This window comes from Mustela lutreola, chromosome 16, assembly GCF_030435805.1.
Source record: "Mustela lutreola isolate mMusLut2 chromosome 16, mMusLut2.pri, whole genome shotgun sequence".
Taxonomy (NCBI): Eukaryota; Metazoa; Chordata; class Mammalia; order Carnivora; family Mustelidae; genus Mustela; species Mustela lutreola.
In genome coordinates, this window is record NC_081305.1 from 41,436,689 (window position 1) to 41,455,345 (window position 18,657).

The 18,657-nt window shown below is 42.2% G+C and overlaps 1 pseudogene; it reads right to left on the minus strand.

Annotated features, from left to right (window-relative positions):
• Positions 1 to 1,979: 1,979 nt before the first annotated feature.
• LOC131817629 (methyl-CpG-binding domain protein 4-like) lies at positions 1,980 to 3,929 on the minus strand (annotated as a pseudogene).
• Positions 3,930 to 18,657: the final 14,728 nt, after the last annotated feature.

Genomic DNA, 18,657 nt, shown 5'->3' on the forward strand with positions numbered 1-18,657 from the left:
AATCAAAATCCCAAAAGGGATTTTCATGGAACTTGATAAGATGATCTTAAAATTTATACAGAACAACAAAGGCTAGGAATAGCCAAGAAATTATTGAAGAACAAAAACATCCTAGATATCAAAGACATATAGTCAAACTATAATAATGAAGACATTGTTATTGAAGCAGTAGACCAATGGAATACACAAAAAAGAATATACATAAAGGCATAAAAAGAACACAAGACTTAGGAGCACCTGGTGGCTCAATTGTTTAAGCCTCTGCCTTTGTCCCGGGTCCTGATCTCAGGTTCCTGGGATCCAATCCAGCCATCAGCCTCCCTGCTCAGTGGGGAGTCTGCTTCTCCCTCTCCCTCCGTACCTCTCCCAATTGTGCGCTCTCTCACTCACTCTCTCGCTCTCAAATAAATAATTTTTTTTTAAAAAGAACACAAGGGGCGCCTGGGTGGCTCAGTGGGTTAAGCCTCTGCCTTCAGCTCGGGTCATGGTCTCCGGTCCTGGGATAGAGCCCTGCATCCCGCTCTCTGTTCCACAGGGAGCCTGCTTCACCCCTCCTCTATCTGCCTGCCTCTCTGCCTACTTGTGATCTGTCAAATAAATAAATAAAATCTTTAAAAAAAATTAAAAAGAACACAAGACTTAAACATATGTGTGAATTTGACAAATGATAGGAAGGACACTAAAAATACCAGTGAAGAACAGAAGCTTTTTTTTTTTTCTAAACTTCAAATCACATTTCATTATTAGAAAAGTCATTTGCATTTTTTGGATTGCTGTCAGATAATTTATTTTTTCTTAAATCTCCAAATATATTCTAGTATTAGTAGCAAAGATCTATCAGGGTTACACACATTAAGAAAATCATCAGTCATTATCAGGGAAATGCAAACCAAAACCATGATGAGCTTCCACTTCACACCTGTCAGAATGGCTAAAATTAACAACACAGGAAACAACAGATGTTGACAAGGATGCAGAGAAAGGGGAACCGGCTTATACTGCCATTGCGAATGCAAACTGGTACAGCCACTCTGGAAAACAGTATGAAGATTCTTCAAAAAGTTAAAAAGGATACAAAAACACTGATTTGAAAGTGCACATGCACCTCAATGCTTATAGCTACATTATCAACAATAGGCAAATTATGGAAAGAGATCAAATGTCCATCAGTTAATGAATGGATAAAGAAGACATGGTGTGTATATATACACACAATGGAATATTACACAGCCATCAAAAAGAACATCCTGCCATTTGCAACAATGTGGATGGAGCCAGAGAGTATAATGTTAAGCAAAATAAAGTCAGCCAAAAACAAATACCATATGATTCTACTTGTGTGTGGAATTTAAGAAGTAAAACAGACGATCATAGGGGAAGGCAGACAAAAAAAGAGAGAGGGACTCAAACCATAAAAGACTCCCAACTATAGACAACAAACAAGGTTTCTGGAGGGGACATGGGTAGAGGGTGGACTAGATGGGTATTAAGAAGGACACTAGTGATGAGCACTGGGTTAAATGTAAGTTAGGAATTACTAAATTCTACACTTGAAACCAACATTACACTGTATGTTAGCTAACTAGAATTTAAATAAAAATTTGAGGGGCACCTGGGTGGCTCAGGCATTAAGCACCTGCCTTCAGCTCAGGTCGTGATCCCAGAATCCTGAGATCAAGCCCCGGATCAAGCTCCCTGCTCGGCGGGAAGCCTGCATCTCCCTCTCCCACCCCCCTGTTTGCATTCCCTCTCTCCCGTATGGTCTCTTTCTCTGTCAAATAAATAAAATATTTAAATATATATATAGGGGTGTGTGTGTGTGTGTATTTGAAACAACAACAACAAAAAACCTACATTATGTTTCCAACTGGACTGATTAAAATTTACATGCCTATGAAGCAGAGTTGCACTTAATGGGGCTCTTATGAATCAAGTACAAAGTCATGTATAAAAAAGGAGTTTGAAAACTTCAAAGACTTTTAAGACAGAATTAATTTTTCACAAGTTTCCCAAAGCCATTCATGTTGTTTATTTAGCTTATGGTCTTCAGGATGCACCTGTTTCCACTCACTAATGCAAAAAAACTCAGTAAGAGTCATTGCCATAGTTGCCAGTCCCAGGAGGCTCAATGGGATACCTCCACTGCTTGGTCAGATGTTCAGCTGAGAACTTGACAGTGCTCAAAGATCAAAGAGCAGGGCACCTGGGTGGCTCAGTCGTTAAGCGTCTGCCTTCGGCCAGGGTCCTGGGATCAAGCCCCCGCATCTGGCTTCCTGCTCAGTGGGAAGCCTGCTTCTTCCCCTCCCACTCCCCCTGCTTGTTCCCTCTCTCGCTGTGTCTCTGTCAAATAAATAAATACAATCTTAAAAAAAAGAAGAAGAAGAAGAAGAAGAAGATCATAGAGACCAAGAGGTTTAAGAGGTTCTGACCCATCTCTCTAATCTGGGGCTCCTGCTACCTCAGCCAAAGGACACTTCTCCAGAAACTCTCAAAACAAAGACATTGTCCTTTTGCCTGACTGAGAATTACAGTAGCAATGAAGAACTTCCATGGCTCATGGAAAAGCGTCTCTTGGACAAAATTAAAAGGTGACCCAGGGGGTGTCCACTTCTTAAAGGCTTTGCATTGTGGTGGGTGGGGAGGGGCGGGGAATGGCTGAAGAGCTTTTCTGTTCTATTCGCTGGGAAAACATAGGCTTGTTTTCCTTTTATCTATTTGTGTCTGTGGAACGGTATCTTCTTGACATATTTTCAGAGAAATAGTCTTTCTCAGTTTATGAGTTGTCCATTTCAGAACCACATTTTCAACTGTCAGGATGCAAATGTTCCTTCCTTCCCCCGGTTTCTACTTTTGTTTATAGTTCCCCGGCTTCCGAAAAGGTTTCCTCACACTTTTCCTTGTGCTTCTTCGCTTGAACAGAATTTGTTTACGCTGCCAGAAGTTATTTGTTCAAAACAAAAATTTGATCCTGAACTCAATGAGGTTTTGGGGGCTTTTTGGTTTTCTTGGGGGTTTTTTGCTTTTTTTTTTTTTTTTTAACACTTTTCTCCATTGGTTATTCCAGGGGCTTATTGTTTGCTCCAGCGTCAGAAATGGAGCTAAAACTTTTTTTTTTTTTTTTAATCAAGCTGACTTTCTGTACAAGGTTCACTTTCAGCATCTGCCTTATTAAACTCAGATTCTCTTTTCCTATTGCTTTGAGCAGAATCTGGGAGACCCTTCCAGCAGGCTGTTTTTTAGTTTTCTTCCTTTGAATTCCTTTCAGAATGTCTCCCCTTTCCTTTGGACTTTCCAACCTTTCCTGAGTCAACATCATTAACACCCCTCATCTTCTTTAAAGTTAGCTAATCCCCTGCCAATTTGCCATTCCAAACTACCACTTTCAAGGGGAGAGGCATCTTTTTTCCACCAGCTTCGTGCCCCAAGGTTCCAGTCTGAATTGTTACTTTAATTTCGCATTTGGGATGTCAGAGGTGCCCCACTGAAGTCTTTGTATCTGAACCTGACGCCCCTTTTAGAAGGGACAGTAAAATCAAATCTTCCAGTGTAAAACAAGTCTCTCCATTTTTGTGGGGATAATAAGCAAGGGCGTTTTGAGATCTGAACTTCAGTCCTTGTGGGCTGATCAAATACTCATCCTATCTTCTCGCTGTCTTCCCCAATCACCTTTGCTTCACACCGCATGGGACAAACTCGTGGCTTTCTGTCATGGTACCACCACCAACCAGAGCAGAAGCAATGGATTCTTGCCGCCCGGGATTCCAATCACTGCTGCTTTTTGTCCCCATTTGTTTCTTGTCTCCTCCCACTCTTTCCAATCCCAGAGCAACACCTTCCTCACAGAGGTCACAGGGCTGGTCTGGGGCAAAGCACCCACTGGAGGTGACCAAGGGGGCAGCTCCACCATCCCCCGGGCTCAGACACTCCATCCAACCATGCCCTTCAAATGGACCCCGGGGGCAGCAATGGGGCCAAGAGGTGCAATGCCTTAGGAGCAGAGCAGAACAAGATGCAAAAATCTCAAGTTTTCAACTTGCAAGTCTGTTGGACTCCACAGCTGCTTTCTGGCCACCCTCTTGGCCACAGCTGCCATCAGCATGACCCAGTCAATCAGATCCCACAGTAGCTTTTCAATAAATGGCGTTGGGATCGCTGATAACCTACATGGAAAATCATGTAAAGTTTATCCCTATCTCAGATCATACAGAAAAATTTATTTTGCAGGTACATTGAAGTTCTGAATGTGAAAAGCAAGATTTTACATTTTTAGAAGGAAATACAGGAAAACAGTTTCATGACCTCTCGGTAATTTCCTTTAACAAGAGGGGGAAAACCACAAACCATCAAGAAAAGACTGCTATGTGTGATTACATTAGGATTTAAAGTTCTATATAACAATAGCACTATAAAGTTCTATATAAAGAAGTGAAAAGACAGACTCAGAATGAGGACTTTTTGCAACACATACAACTAACAGAGGAATAATAGCCTACCTATATAAAGAACTCCTACAAATCAGTAAGAAAAGGGGGAGGAGCACCTGGCTGGCTCAGTCAGGAGTCCTGCAACTCCTGGTCTCAGGGTTGTGAGTTCAAACACCACAGTGGGTGTAGAGATGAGTTAAGAATAACATCTTTTAAAAAAAGAGAAAAGAAAAGAAAAATAATTGCAACAGGCAGAGAATAATAGTGTTCCCATGCAGTAACTACCTAATAACATCAGAAGCATGGAGGGATGACAACAGAGCAGGCTTATGGCAGCACAGAGAGGAAGGAGGGATAAATTCTCACTTACCAATGAAAAGGATGGGGCCTGAAACTGAAAAGTCAAGAGGTAGCAATGCAAGCATGGTATTTAGAAATATCAGCAAAAAGAACAGAGAGTGTTTGACTGGGGGAAGGGAAGTAGCAAAATGAGATAAAGGAATAGGGGCAGATAATGCTGTTTTCTACAATGAACCTTGCAGAATTACTAGCTTTGAATAAAAATTGTAAAAACATGAAACCCTGGAAAGAAAGGAACCTGGGGTGTGGGGGAGGGGGGAATACCTCATGGGGCAGGAAAAAAAAAAAACTTTTATATTATAACTAATGTTTTCAGAGAGAAAAAAATATTTCATCCATGAAACAAGAGTAGGAATTCTAGAAAAAGGACACTCAAAAAATATATTAGAGGGGCACCTGGGTAGTGCAGTCAGTTAAGCATCTGACTCTTCGTTTCAGCTCAGGTCATGCTCTCAGGGTCATGAGGTAGAGCACCGTAGGGAGCCCCGCACTCAGCAGCAAGTTTGCTAGAGATTTTCTCTCTCTCTCTCTACCTCCCTCCTTCTCTCCCTCCCCCCACACACTTGCATGCTCGCTCTCTCTAATAAATAAATTTTTAAAAAATGGGAAAATCTCCTGGCAATCAACAATTTAAAGACTTCATAAAATAGACTTTAAAAAGGTAAGTCAAGAAAACTTTCCAGAAGGGAAGAGAATGAGAGAGAAATAACATCTCTCAAACCAATCTCTTGATCTTAGTCTCAGAAATGCTTATCCCATCATCTTCCCCATATCTGTACATGGCGGGTTCATTCTTCCAGTGGCTCAGGTCAGACTTCTTATAGTCAGACTTTTTTATTTCTCCAACACCCTCCCTCTGATCCATCAGGAAAAAAATCTGTTGGTGTCACCCCAAAATGTACCAAGATTCTGTCTCCACTGTCCATCCTGGTTATAAAGATTCATCATCCTCTTGGTTTAGTACAACTGTGTCCAGACCAACCTCTTTGCTTTAGCCTGTGCACTCCCACTACCTGTTTTCAATAAAGCATTCAGAATTTTAAAACAGAAGTCAGGGCACCTGGCCGGCTCAGTCAGTTACGGATCTGACTCTTGATCTCAGCTCAGGTCTCAGTCTCAAGGTGGTAAGTTCAAGCCCTACCTTGGGCTCCACACTGGGCATGGAACCTACTTTTTTTAAAAATGGTTTTAAATTAAAAAATAAAATAAAATAAAGCCAAATCAGGATACTCCTGTGTTCAAAACCTACTGGTGATTTCCTATCTTAGAGTCAAAGTCTTTATAGTGGTCTACAAGACCCTACAGAATCCGGCTCCCTCCTATCTTTCTGACTTATCTGTTATCCTTTTCTTACTTCAGAACGGAGTCTGGGCTTAACAAATAAAAGAGGTTGTACTGTGTACCGCCAAATCGGCTAAAAGATCACTAACCAAGTTGCTAAAGAGCTTCCTTCATCCCTATGAGCACTGGCATTGCATGGTATGCAGAGTTTAAAAAAAAAAAAAAAACACAATGATTTTTTTTCTGCCTCGAGCATAATTTCTAGGCAATATCTTTTTGGCAGTTGAGGGTCCCACAAACCCTCAGTCAAGAAACTGGATTTAGTCTTCCTGTTTAGCCTTCTTTGGATTCATCAATGTCTTAACTATTTTTCTCCTATATTATCTTTAAAAACATTCTTAGAGTAATCTTTCCATTAGTAATCTTTTCATGGACATTAGTATACGCATGCTTACTTAAAAACAGTTGCTGCAGGAATGCCTGGGTGGCTCAGTGGGTTAAGCTTCTGCCTTCACCTCACGTTATGATCCCAGGGTCCTGTGATCAAGCCCTGCATCCGGCTCGCTGCTCAGCAGGGAGCCTGCTTCTGCCTCTCTGCCTACTTGAGATCTCTCCATCTTTCAAATAAATTTTAAAAATGTTTAAAAAAATGTTTTTAATTGTTGCTGCAGATTCTTTAAATTAGTGCTTTTACTACTTTCTAAACAATACAGGAAACTTATCTCCATTTTTAATACCCTCTTGCTTCTTCTTTCCATTTTTAAAAAATTTTTTTATTTATTGTTTGGGAGAGAAAGCACAAGCAGGGGGGAGGGGCAGAGGGAAAAGCAGACTCCCCGCTGAGCAGGGAGCCCCATGGAGGACTGGATCCCAGGACCCTGGGATCATGACCTGAGTGGAAGGCAGAAGCTTAACCATCTGAGGCACCCAGTTGCCCCCACTCTTGCCTTTTTTTTCCCTATACATTGTCATATTTCTCCTTCTGCATATATTACAAATTGTATAAAACACTATCATTATTTGGTTTCTAAGTAAGGAACGTTCCTTTATATTTCTCGCATATTCTTTCTTTCTGACACTCTTCATTCCTTCCTACAGTGTGTGTTTCTATCTGAGGCTGTTTTCCTTTAGCCTGAGGAAATCCCCTTTATTTCACTTCTTTGAAGGATATTTTTACTGGATACATAATTATAGGTTGGTTTTTTCCAGCACTTTAAAGATGTTATCCATTCTGTTGGTCTTCCTTAGTTTTTGTTGAAAACCCTGCAATCTTTCCAGGGATGTCTGACTAATGGCTCACTGGCCTGACCCATGTGAAATGGTCACCACTGGCTTCAAGGCTGAGATTTCGAGCATTTCCATATTTCCAGCCTCTACTGTAGAGCAAAGTCAGGGGGGAAGGGAGTTGGACTTGTGTTAAATGAAGTAAATGAAAATATATGGGTGTTGTATTGGTGCTATCAGAGGGGACATCCTCAAAAGACATCGTGTGGGATTGATCTGTAATAGAAGGTTGCTGTTTGAATGTGGAGGAAAAATTAAAGGATAACCCTAAGGTGTGTAGACCGAGTAACTGAAAGTGTAATGATAAAATTCACAGAAATGTGAATATCCAAAATACCCTGTTGTGGGGAAAAAAGAAGTTTGGTTAAAACCTGAGGAGTTTGAGAGACTGATAGGCATAGAACTGCTACTGATTTTTCATGTATTATATCCAGCCATCTTACTAGTTCTGATGGTTGGATTTTTCAGTTAATGGTCATGGATTTTTTAGGTCAAACAATCATAGGATCTGCAAATGATGACAGTTTTTTATAATGTCAATATTTTTATACTAAAAAAAATTTTCAGGCATGGCCTCTTCAGAGAATTGTGGTAAGAAGTCATTCTGTTGCTTAATCTTTTTGAATGTTATTTTTTTCCTCTCTATAACCTGTTAACAATTTTCTCTTTATCCCTGGAAGTCTAAAATTTCGTGATTTCATATCTTTTTTTTTTCTTTTTTTAATTATCCATTGAGAGGAGTACTGAGATGGGTCATTTTAACTTAGAAATTTTGGTGCCCTGAATTAGCCAATTATATCCTTCCTCAGCTTTTTCTGATTTCACTTTCTGGAACTCTCTTATTTGAGTGTTAAGCCTCAGGAACTGATTTTCACACTGATTCTCTGTGTTCCCTTCTCTCTCTCCCTATCACCCCTCCCCTCACCCTTAGGGCTGCCTTGTTAATGGCAATGTAGGAAGACCTTAAACTCACCTCCTCCATGGATGCACGAAATCTATACCTATTTCTAGAGTAATTCCTCCTGAAAAAGAACCAAGGTCTGGCTGAAAGTGACATCCAAATGGAGACTTCCAGGAGGCAGGATACATTTAGGGGAAGGATCTGGGCTAAAGATACGTATTTAGAGATCAAAGTGCAGATGCTATTGAAAGTCTGGAACAGAGAACAGATCATCTAGTAAAGATTTGTAGCTGGCATTTCTCGGCCATAAAAGCATTACGGGGAGTATCTAGGTGGCTCAGTTGGTTAAGTTCCTGACTCCTGATTTCAGCTCAAGCCATGATCTCAGGGTCATGGGATGGAGCCCCATATCGGGCACCATGTTCAGCATGGAGTCCGCTTGACAGTCTCTCTCTCTCCGTCTCCCTCTGCCCCTCCTCCCCCTGCTCACGTGCTCTAAATAAATAAAATAAATAAATAAAATCTTAAAGAAAAAAGGTTACAGTGAGCCAAGATGTGGCAGCCCAGGGCAACCTTGATGATCCCAGGGTGACAAAACAAGGCGTTTTGTCCCATGTAGGCCCTGCTGTGAGAAAGTTTCAGAAGTGGAAATATAAGGAATGGGAATACAGAGAAGAGACCCAAAGACTGAGTCCCGGCGTACCCAAAATTTAAAGGTGGGGGCAATAAGGAAAAGCCAGCAAAGGAAAATGCAGAAGAGTGAACAGTGATGAAGGCAGTGAGCCAAGACAGTGAGTTCTCTGAAGCCAAGGGTTTATAAAGAGTTGGAGAAAGAAGGAGCATCAGATGCTGTGGGCAGGCTGGTCAAGCAAGATGAGGTCTGAGAAACGACCACCGGAGTTAAAGACACAGGGTCATTGGTGACCTTGGCAAGAGCCCCTTCAGCAGAGGGGAGTGAGGGGCTGAAAGCCTGTGCGCATTCAAGAAAGAATATAACAGCTCCTTCAAGGAGATTTGCTCTAAATGGAGGAGAGAAGTAAGTCATCACTAGGAAGGATACAGGGTAAAGAAGGTTTGTTTGTTTGTTTCATCTTACAATGGGTGATACTATAGCAAATGCATATGCTGCTGGGAATGATCCAGTGGAGAGGGAAAACTGGAAGATGCAGAACAGGGAAAAACTGCTGGAGCCAGATGCTTGAGAAGGCAAAGGAAGGTGGCAGCCCAAGTCACAGGAGGGAAGGCAAAGTACACAGAGAGGGACGCAGTCCCTGTGTAGACGAGGTAATGGGAAGTCTGCCAGTTCTCTTCCACTGTTGGAGGTGGAATGAGAGAGAAGGGGTGTGAGGTTTCAGGAAGAGAAGTTGTTAGATCATCATGGAGGTAAAATCCACTGCCTTCTTCCCTCCGTTTTGAATCTAGAGAAACTGAGCTATTTTAAGGACCTGCGGCTCTCAGTAAACTGTCTGATGAAAAGCGTTCTTATGTGTTTATATTTCGTACCTGATCTTTACCATGAGATAACAGAAGTGATGAACATTCCCTATGTCTCTGTTCTCAACTGCAGAGTTGAGAGCTACTTAGTTTAAGTATAGTTTAAGAGCTACTTACACTGAAATAAATCCTATACACATCAATCCCATTACTTCAAGAAGCTAGACTCTTCTAAGGAGATGAGCCTAATAATCTGTATGAGTGAAACCACACCCTACTTTCTCTATAAAGTATGTAAAGAGCAGAACTATGATTTAATGCCAAGTCTGTTTTCAATACCATATCTTAAAATGCCTCGTGTTTGCATAAACGACTAGATAGCATCCTAGAAATTCAGGGGCAGATGATATGGCGTTCAGCACCAATGGTAAATGTTCATTTCCTCCATGCCAGCCCTGTTTCTACAGCCCATTCATATAGGATGTATGAACAGCTTCCATAAATATGCTGCCTCTGAGTGCATTTTCTCCACCCTGGTTGGTGTTTGGGTTAGGGGACCGAGACAGTCTAAGAGCCAAGGAAAGGTAGGTGACTTGCTCCCCCTCCCCCACCATGGACACCACTAACATTGTAAGTAAATATACTGCAGACAGAAACAGCTCTAGACCAAGAAGCAAGATCCCAGAACTTGGATCCCATCCCTCACTACACACACACACCGGAGAACAAGGGCTTGATCAGCTCCAGTGAAGATCTGATCTGGACCAGACTGTGATGTGACCTTCAGTTCTGTCTCTAAACAGCTCACATGGGTCAGTCTGATGACCACTTTGGGCCTAACAATATTAATCTCTACTCCTCAGGGGTGCTGAGACACAACAGACTCGATGAATAATTATTATTATTATTATTATTATTATTATTATTATTATTATTTAACTTCTCTAAGCCTGTTTCTTAATCTTTACAAATGCAATAGCTCCTAACACCAGCATGCCTTTCCCTGAAGGGCTGCAGTAAGGATCCTGTGACGTCACATACACGGAGTCTAGGCAAATTACAAGATGTTCATCAGAGCAAAATAGGCTGCAGGAGACATGAAAGGATGGGAGTGATAGAATCACTTATTGAGGGCACCTGGGTGGCTCAGTGGGTTAAGCCTCTGCCTTCAACTCAGATCATGGCAGGGTCCCAGGATCAAGTCCCACATCAGGCCCCCTGCTCCGCAGGGAGTTTGTTTCTCCCTCTGCACCTCCTCCCATTCATTCTCTCAATCTCTCTCTCTTTCATAAATAAATTAGATCTTTAAAAAAAAAAACCCTCATTTATTGGGGCACCTGGGTGGCTCAGGCATTAAGCATCTGCCTTGGGTTCAGGTCATGATCCCAGGGTCCTGGGATCTAGTCCCATAGCAGGCTTTCTGCTCAGCGGGAAGCCTGATTTCTCCCTCTCCTGCTTCCCCTGCTTATGTTCCCTCTCTCACTGTGTCTCTCTCTGTCAAAGAAATAAACAAAAATCTTTTTTAAAAAATCATGCATTGATACAAAGAAGATGTTTCTAATTTGGAAAAGTATGCTTTCTCCAAAAAAGAGCAGGGGGCACTAAAAAGTAAAAAATTGAGAGAAGAAAGTTGGAGAAACCCCACCTTTGCACTTGGTGACAAGGCATAAATACCCCTGTCCACTTTATTTCTCATAGATTATTCCGAAGAATAATCTCTTAAAATGGCTCAAAACCAAAACTTTGCTCAAAGTATAGACCCAAGAACCACCTCCTTTTCGTACCCTTGACGAGATTGTTTAAAATACAAATGCCTGGGACAGTCCACCAAGGATTCTGATGTTTAGATCTGGATCTGAATCCAGAAATTTACATTTTAATACACTTCCCAGGTGATTCTGATACCACCAAGTACTAAGGACCACCACAGAAGCCTGTTCCATGGGGCAGCCCACTGATAGAGCCCACTGGTAGAGCTCATGCCTACCTACAGAGAAGACTCCTAGTACCAGCTTCATGCTGAGCTGGGCCTCCCGCTGGCCCCCAGCACGCCATAGGCTGGTATCTGCAGTGGTCTGTCTCTCCCCTCGTAGCCATTGGTTGTAAAAACAGAAAGCTGACTTTGCAAGAATATAATTCTTACTAAATGATTATACCACGAGCAAGAATGCTGAAAATCCTGATATAAAACGCTATTAGGCATAAGACGAATGGGAGAATCTGCCACGCATTTGCATTTTTGGTCAGAGAGAGGGAAGTTTACAAGGTGTATCAAATGTTTTAAAAGTGTGCAAATCTTCTGAGCCAGCAATTCAACTTCCAAGAAAACCATGCTTAGGAAATACAGAGATGTGTGCAAAGCTATATGTAAAAAGATATTCACTGTGCCCTATACATAATAAAAAATCATTTCAACAACTCATCTGAAAATTGTAAACTGGCTAGAAAAACAGAGTGCCTGGGTGGCTCAGTTGGTTAAGCAACTGCCTTCAGCTCAGGTCATGATCCTGGAGTTCCGGGATCGAGTTCCCATCGGGCCCCAGCTCCACGGGAAGTCTGCTTCTCCCTCTGGCCTTATCCCCTCTCCTCATGCTTGCTCTCACTGTCTCCCTCTCAAATAAATAAATACAATCTTTTAAAAAAAATATGGAACAATAACATAAAATGCTCTCTAACTACCCTTATAACCCATGTCCTAAAAAATTTTTATTGACAAGGAAAAATGTTCACGATACATTGTTAAGTAGATACCTGGTTACAAAATAACATTAGTATTATATGTAACAAATATACCCTATTTGCTTTAAGTATTCACATATTTTTATATTTATTACACACTTATTTACCATATACAGGAGGGAGTTGGAAGGATATTGGTTAAACTACTAAGAGTCCTTCAACCCACCCCAGGTTATAGATGACCAAATCTACTAATGGATGCTAAAACTAGTGGACAAAGGTTTAAAGACAAATAAGATTGGCATAGTCTTAGAGATATTGATTAATACAAAGGGAAGATATAGCTTTATGGCAGAGAAACCCAGCAGACACCACGATAACGAGAGTTCACGGTTAACAAAGCCAGTAGAAAGCTATCTCAAGATCACAAACCCTTGGCTGTGACATGCTAAGAAAAGCACATTTCTCTGGTATTCTTGCCAACAGTACATAATATGATTGCAATCATGTAGGAATACCTAACAAACTCAAATCAAGTTATATTCCACAAAATACCTAGACAGTACTCTTCAAAAGCATCCGAGGTCAAGAAAGACTAGGGAAACGTCATCACAGACTGAATGAGATTAAGGAGACACCATGATTAAAATAAGTCAATCAGAGAAAGGCAATTATCATATGATCTTTCTGATATGAGGAATTTGAAAGGCAGAGTGGGGGGATTAATGGGGGGGAAGGGAGGGGAAAAAAATGAAATAAGATGGGGCCAGGGAGGGAGACAAACCATAAGAGACTCTTAATCTCAGGAAACAAACTGAGGGTTGCTGCAGGGGAGGGGGAGAGGAGGGATAGAGTGGCTGGGTGATGGACATTGGGGAGGGTATGTGCTATGGTGAGTGCTGTGAATTGTGTAAGCCTGATGATCCACAGACCTATACCCCTGGGGCAAATAATACATTATACGTTAATAAAATTTTTTTTAAAAAGCACTATTTCATTCTAAATGGGATCCTGGAACAGAAAAAGGACATTAGTGGAAACATGGGTGAAATTCAGGTAAAGTCTGTAGTTCAGCTAGTAGTGCTGTGTCAGTTTCAATGCCCTGGTTTTACTCATTATCCTAAAGTATGTAAAATGTTAATATTAAGGGAAACTGGTGAAGGATAGAGGGGGAAATCTTTGTACTCTTGAATTCGTTTTCTATTGCTGCATAACAAATTGCCACAAAATTAGCAGCTTAAAACACCACCCATCTGTTATCTCACGGTTCCGCAGGTCAGAAGTCTGGAGTGGCACGGCTCGATTCTCTGCTCAGGGTCTTACCAAGCTAAAGTTCAGGTGTCCATGAAGGTCATGTTTCTCACCTGGGTCTCTGGGTCCACTCCCAAGCTCACTCAGGCTGTTGGCAGGATTCAATTCCTTGCAGTTACAGAAGGATGTTTCATTTCCTTGCTGCCTGTCTGCCAGGGGCCCCCCTTGTCTCCCAGAGGCCTCCCTCTGGTCCTTGCAGGAGCCCCCCCACCCCCCCTCCAGCCTCCATCTCACAGCTAGCCAAAGTGAGTTGAGTCCCCCTGCTTTGAGTCTGACTTCCGCCCGAGAACGTTCTCTGCTTTTAAAGGCTCTGATTACATTGGACCCACCTGGATAAACACGGCTAATCTCTGCTTACCTCCATCTGCAAAGCTTCCAGGGCCAACACTGTAACTCCTTTAGAGGATTCCCAGAGTAGGGCATGGATATTTTGGGAGGGACCGTCCTCCTACAACTATATTTGCAACTTATCTCCAAGGCGAAAAGTAGCTCAAAATTAAAAATTAAAAAGAATGATAATCTTTTGATGCTGATACTTGGGGAAATTTGTTTTTCCCTTTTTCTAAGTCTTCTGTGTGGAGTTTATATTTCTGTAGTCATAAAGGGGGATTTCTCTATTGTCTTGAGAATATGTATCTCGATATGCTTCAAAAATGCTGTGACGGGACGCCTGGGTGGCTCAGTTGGTTAAGCAGCTGCCTTCGGCTCAGGTCATGATCACAGTGTCCTGGGATCGAGTCCCACATCGGGCTCCTTGCTCAGCAGGGAGCCTGCTTCTCCCTCTGCCTGCCATTCTGTCTGTTTGTGCTCGCTCTCTCCCCCTCTCTCTCTGATAAATAAATAAAATCTTTAAAAAAAAAAAAATGCTGTGACAAGTGAGATTGCATAAGAAGATACTGCAACTTGTTGGGACTTCTGGGTGGCTCAGTTGGTGAAGTCTCTGCCTTCAGCTCAGGTCGTGACCCCAGGGTACTAGGATCGAATCCTACATCTGGTTCCCTGCTTGGTGGGAAGCCTGCTTCTCTCTCCCCCTTTCTCCCTGCTTGTGTTCCCTCTCTTGCTGTCTCTCTCTCTCTCTCTCTGTTAAATAAATTTTTAAAAAGGGGGGGGGGCACCTGAGTGGTTCTGTGGGTTAAGCCTCTGCCTTCAGCTCAGGTCATGATCTCAGGGTACTAGGATCGAACCCCACATCGGACTCTCTGCTCAGCAGGGAGCCTGCTTCCTCCTCTCTCTGTGCCTGTCTCTCTGCCTACTTGTGATCTCTGCCTGTCAAATAAATAAACAAAAATCTAAAAAAAAAAAAAAGAAGAAGAAGAAGAAGGAGAAAATCTTGTGGACTTCACAACCGGACTGGCCCAAGAACGGCAAACAAGTATGCCACCTGCCAACAACCTCCCTCCCTCTCAGGCAAACACTGCTTGGAATTCAAAGAGAATTCTCAAACTAGCTTTTCCTGTCAAGTCAGTCACTTTGTGACAACGTCTTACCTCTCACAGAGATTCCCCTCCGTATATTTTCTCAAGATACCTTGTCACTGGAGAAGTCGAAGGCGCTTGAATTGTGTTCATAATAAGTCAAAATGTTTGAATAGCTTGTTATAAGGAAGCCTAGAAATGTCATCTGCGGGGAGCTTCGTATCAGTCTGGATGTAGTTATTCATTGAATAATGACAGCATCATGCTGTCTTCCTAAAATTCCAACACAGAGCAATGAGACCAATTACTAGGTAAACTCAGCCCTGAGGAGGCCAAGAGGGTGTTGGGTAAGGACTGCTGATGACGCCGGGCTCAGTCAGGGGCCTCGAAGTGGTGGTGGGGGGGTCCTTAGAAAATGACAGGTGTTCATTTCCCCCCCAAAAAAAGTGGGGGGAGGTGTGCATTTAAAGTATTTTCCAGGGACACCTGGGTGGCTCAGTGGGTTGAGCCTCTGCCTTCGGCTCGGGTCATGATCTCAGCGTCCTGGGATCAGGCTCCTCAGCAGAGGAGCCTACCTCCCCCTCTCTCTCTGCCTGCCTCTCTGCCTGCTTGTGATCTCTGTCATTCAAATAAATAAATAAAATCTTTAAAAAAATAAAATAGAGTATTTTCCAGGGATGCATGACTGGCTCAGGTGGTAGGGCATGCAATTCTCAATCTCAGGGTCAAAGGTTCAAGCCCATTAGGTACAGAGATCGCCTAAAGAAAAAGAATAAAATAGAAAGTATTCTCCAAATACAAGGCAATGGCCAACACTTTGATAATTCGGCAAGGCATTAATTAGGATTCATTTAATAAATATTTATTGGTCATTGTTTCAGCATTGGAGTTACGGGGGCATAGAGCTTACAGCCTAGTGGGAAAGAAAGACATTAAACTAATAACCACTCAAATAATTACAAAACCATGACAAATGCTCCAAAGGAGAAGTTCAGGGTTCAACAAGAATGTTAGTCTGAAGAATCAGAAAAAGAGGATGCTCTGAAGATGTGAAGTTTGTTTTGTTTTGTTTTGTTTCTTTTTTAAAGATTTTTATTTACTTATTTGACAGAGAAAGATCACAAGTAGGCAGAGAGGCAGGCAGAGAGAGAGAGAGGAAGGAAGCAGGCTCCCTGCTGAGCAGAGAGTCGTCTGTTGCGGGACTCGATCCCAGGATCCTGAGATCATGACCTGAGCCTAAGGCAGAGGCTTTAACCCACTGAGCCACCCAGGCACCCCAATTTTTTTGTAATCAAGCTTATTATGTTAAGGGAATTATAGATTTACCTGCAGTTGTAAGAAATAATAGAGATTTTTTAAAACAGTTATAAGTATTCTTTATATATTATAAATACCGGTGCTATATTAGATGTGTGGGTTGCAGAGATTTTTTTCCCCCCAGTCTGTAGCTTGTCTTGTCATCCTCTTCACATGGGCTTTAGCAGAGCAAATGTTTTTAACTTTGTGAAGTCCAGTTTAGCAATTTTTCCTTCTATGGATCGTGCTTATGGTATCAAGTCAAGAACTTTCTGCCTAGCTCTAGACACTGAAGATTGTCTCCCATGGCTTTTTCCTGAAAGCCATATAATTTTGCATTTCCCATTTTGGGTTATGGGTCAAGATTCATTTTTTGACAATGGATGTCCAATTGCTCCAGCACTCTTTCTCGAAAAGCTCTATTTCCTCTATTGAATTGCCTTTGTGCTTTTGTCAAAAATAAGTTGAATATATTTGTTTGGATCTGCTTCTCAGTTGTCCATTCTGACCCATTGTCAGGAAGGAGAGATGGAAGGAAGGAAAGGAGGAAGAAAAGGAGGGAGGAAGGGAGGAAGAAAGAGAAAAAGAAAGAGGGTTAAAACATTACAGAAGAGGGGCGCCTGGGTGGCTCAGTGGGTTAAAGCCTCTGCCTTCGGCTCAGGTCATGATCTCGGGGTCCTGGGATCGAGCCCTGCATCAGGCTCTCTGCTCAGCGGGGAGCCTGCTTCCTCCTCTCTCTCTGCCTGCCTCTCTGCCTCCTTGTGATTTCTGTCTGTCAAATAAATAAATAAATCTTAAAAAAAAATTACAGAAGAGTTGATACAATAGAAATGGCAACAAACCAGACCACAGCCAATGATCAAATTTATGACAGTCGGGGGAAAAAAGTTTACAGGAAAGGCAGTGAACAAAGACTCAACAGTAAAAGAAATTAAAGCAATTAGAGTGCAATTTATGGCTATGGAGGTCAGGGGATAGGATGTTTGGTGTCCCCGCTGTGAGAACCCAGCAAATGGAAAAGCAGTTTTCAAGGAAAACACACAAGACAATTTCCCTGAATTTGGGAAGAAATGTCTGCATATTGAAAGGGCATACCACATAACAAGAAATTCGACACAAGAAGCTTAATATCCAAAAAAATAAAATAAAATAATAATAAGAAGAAGCTTAATATCCTACTACAGCCATTGAACTTTAATCCTAAAGACTTCTTTGGGTACCAGGAAGAAGATTCAGGATGGTTTCAGCCTTTCCCACAACAGCACACAAAGCCAGAAGACAATACAGAAATGCCCTCCAAGCGCTGAAGGAAAGAGTGTGTGCACATACATGTATGTCTGATCTGATGTTTCTGTAACATTAACGGTGGTTATTTCTGGACAACAGGATTTGGAAAGAGTTGTGTGTTTTAAAATTTTATCATTGCAGTTCTCTGCACTATTCGAACTCTCTAGAATGAAAAAATATTGTTATCAAACTAAAAAGATTCTAGGGCACCTGGGTGGCTCAGTCAGTTAAGAAACTAACTCTTGGTTTCCACTCAGGTCATGATCTCAGCCCCCTCGTCGGACTCCATGCTATGCATGGAACCTGCTTAAGATCCTCTCTCTCTCCTTCTCCCCCTCCCCCCACCACACACCTGCATATATGCTCGAGGGCTCTCTCTTCCTCCCTCTCTAAAAAAATAAAACAAAAAAAAACCAGAAACATGGGCTCCCTGCTGAGTGGAGAGCCTGTTTCTCCCTCTCCCTCTGCTGCTCTCCCGACTTGCGCTCACTTGCTCTCTCCCTCTCTCTGTCAAATAAATAAATAAAAATCTTAAAAACAATAACAAAAACAACATCAAAAACCCACCACCCTTCCACACTAAAAAGGGTCTGGGGCCCAATTTCCGTGTAGTGGGAATGGGGTTCCTTTACAGCACCAATTTTCAGAACATGAGCAGGGTGTCCCATGGTTCAACTCAATTCTGACACTCTACCTGGAGTTGACACCATATTCCATAGCCTAAGGGCTCAGTCCTACAAGACTGCCCCATGTACCCCACCCCCAATTTCAGACACCAGGTGTAAGCCCAGTTTATCTCCTGGGCTTCTGACCAAAAGGCTATAATTTAGAGGCTCCAGTGACCCCTGTCTTGGGTGGATTAGTATGTTAGGGCAGCTCAACCAACTGAGCCACCCAGGCATACTTGCTGTGCATTTTCAGTTTCCAAAAATTCACAAGTAAATACATAAGAGAAGAGGAAAGAATGTTCTTAGCCAAGGAAATG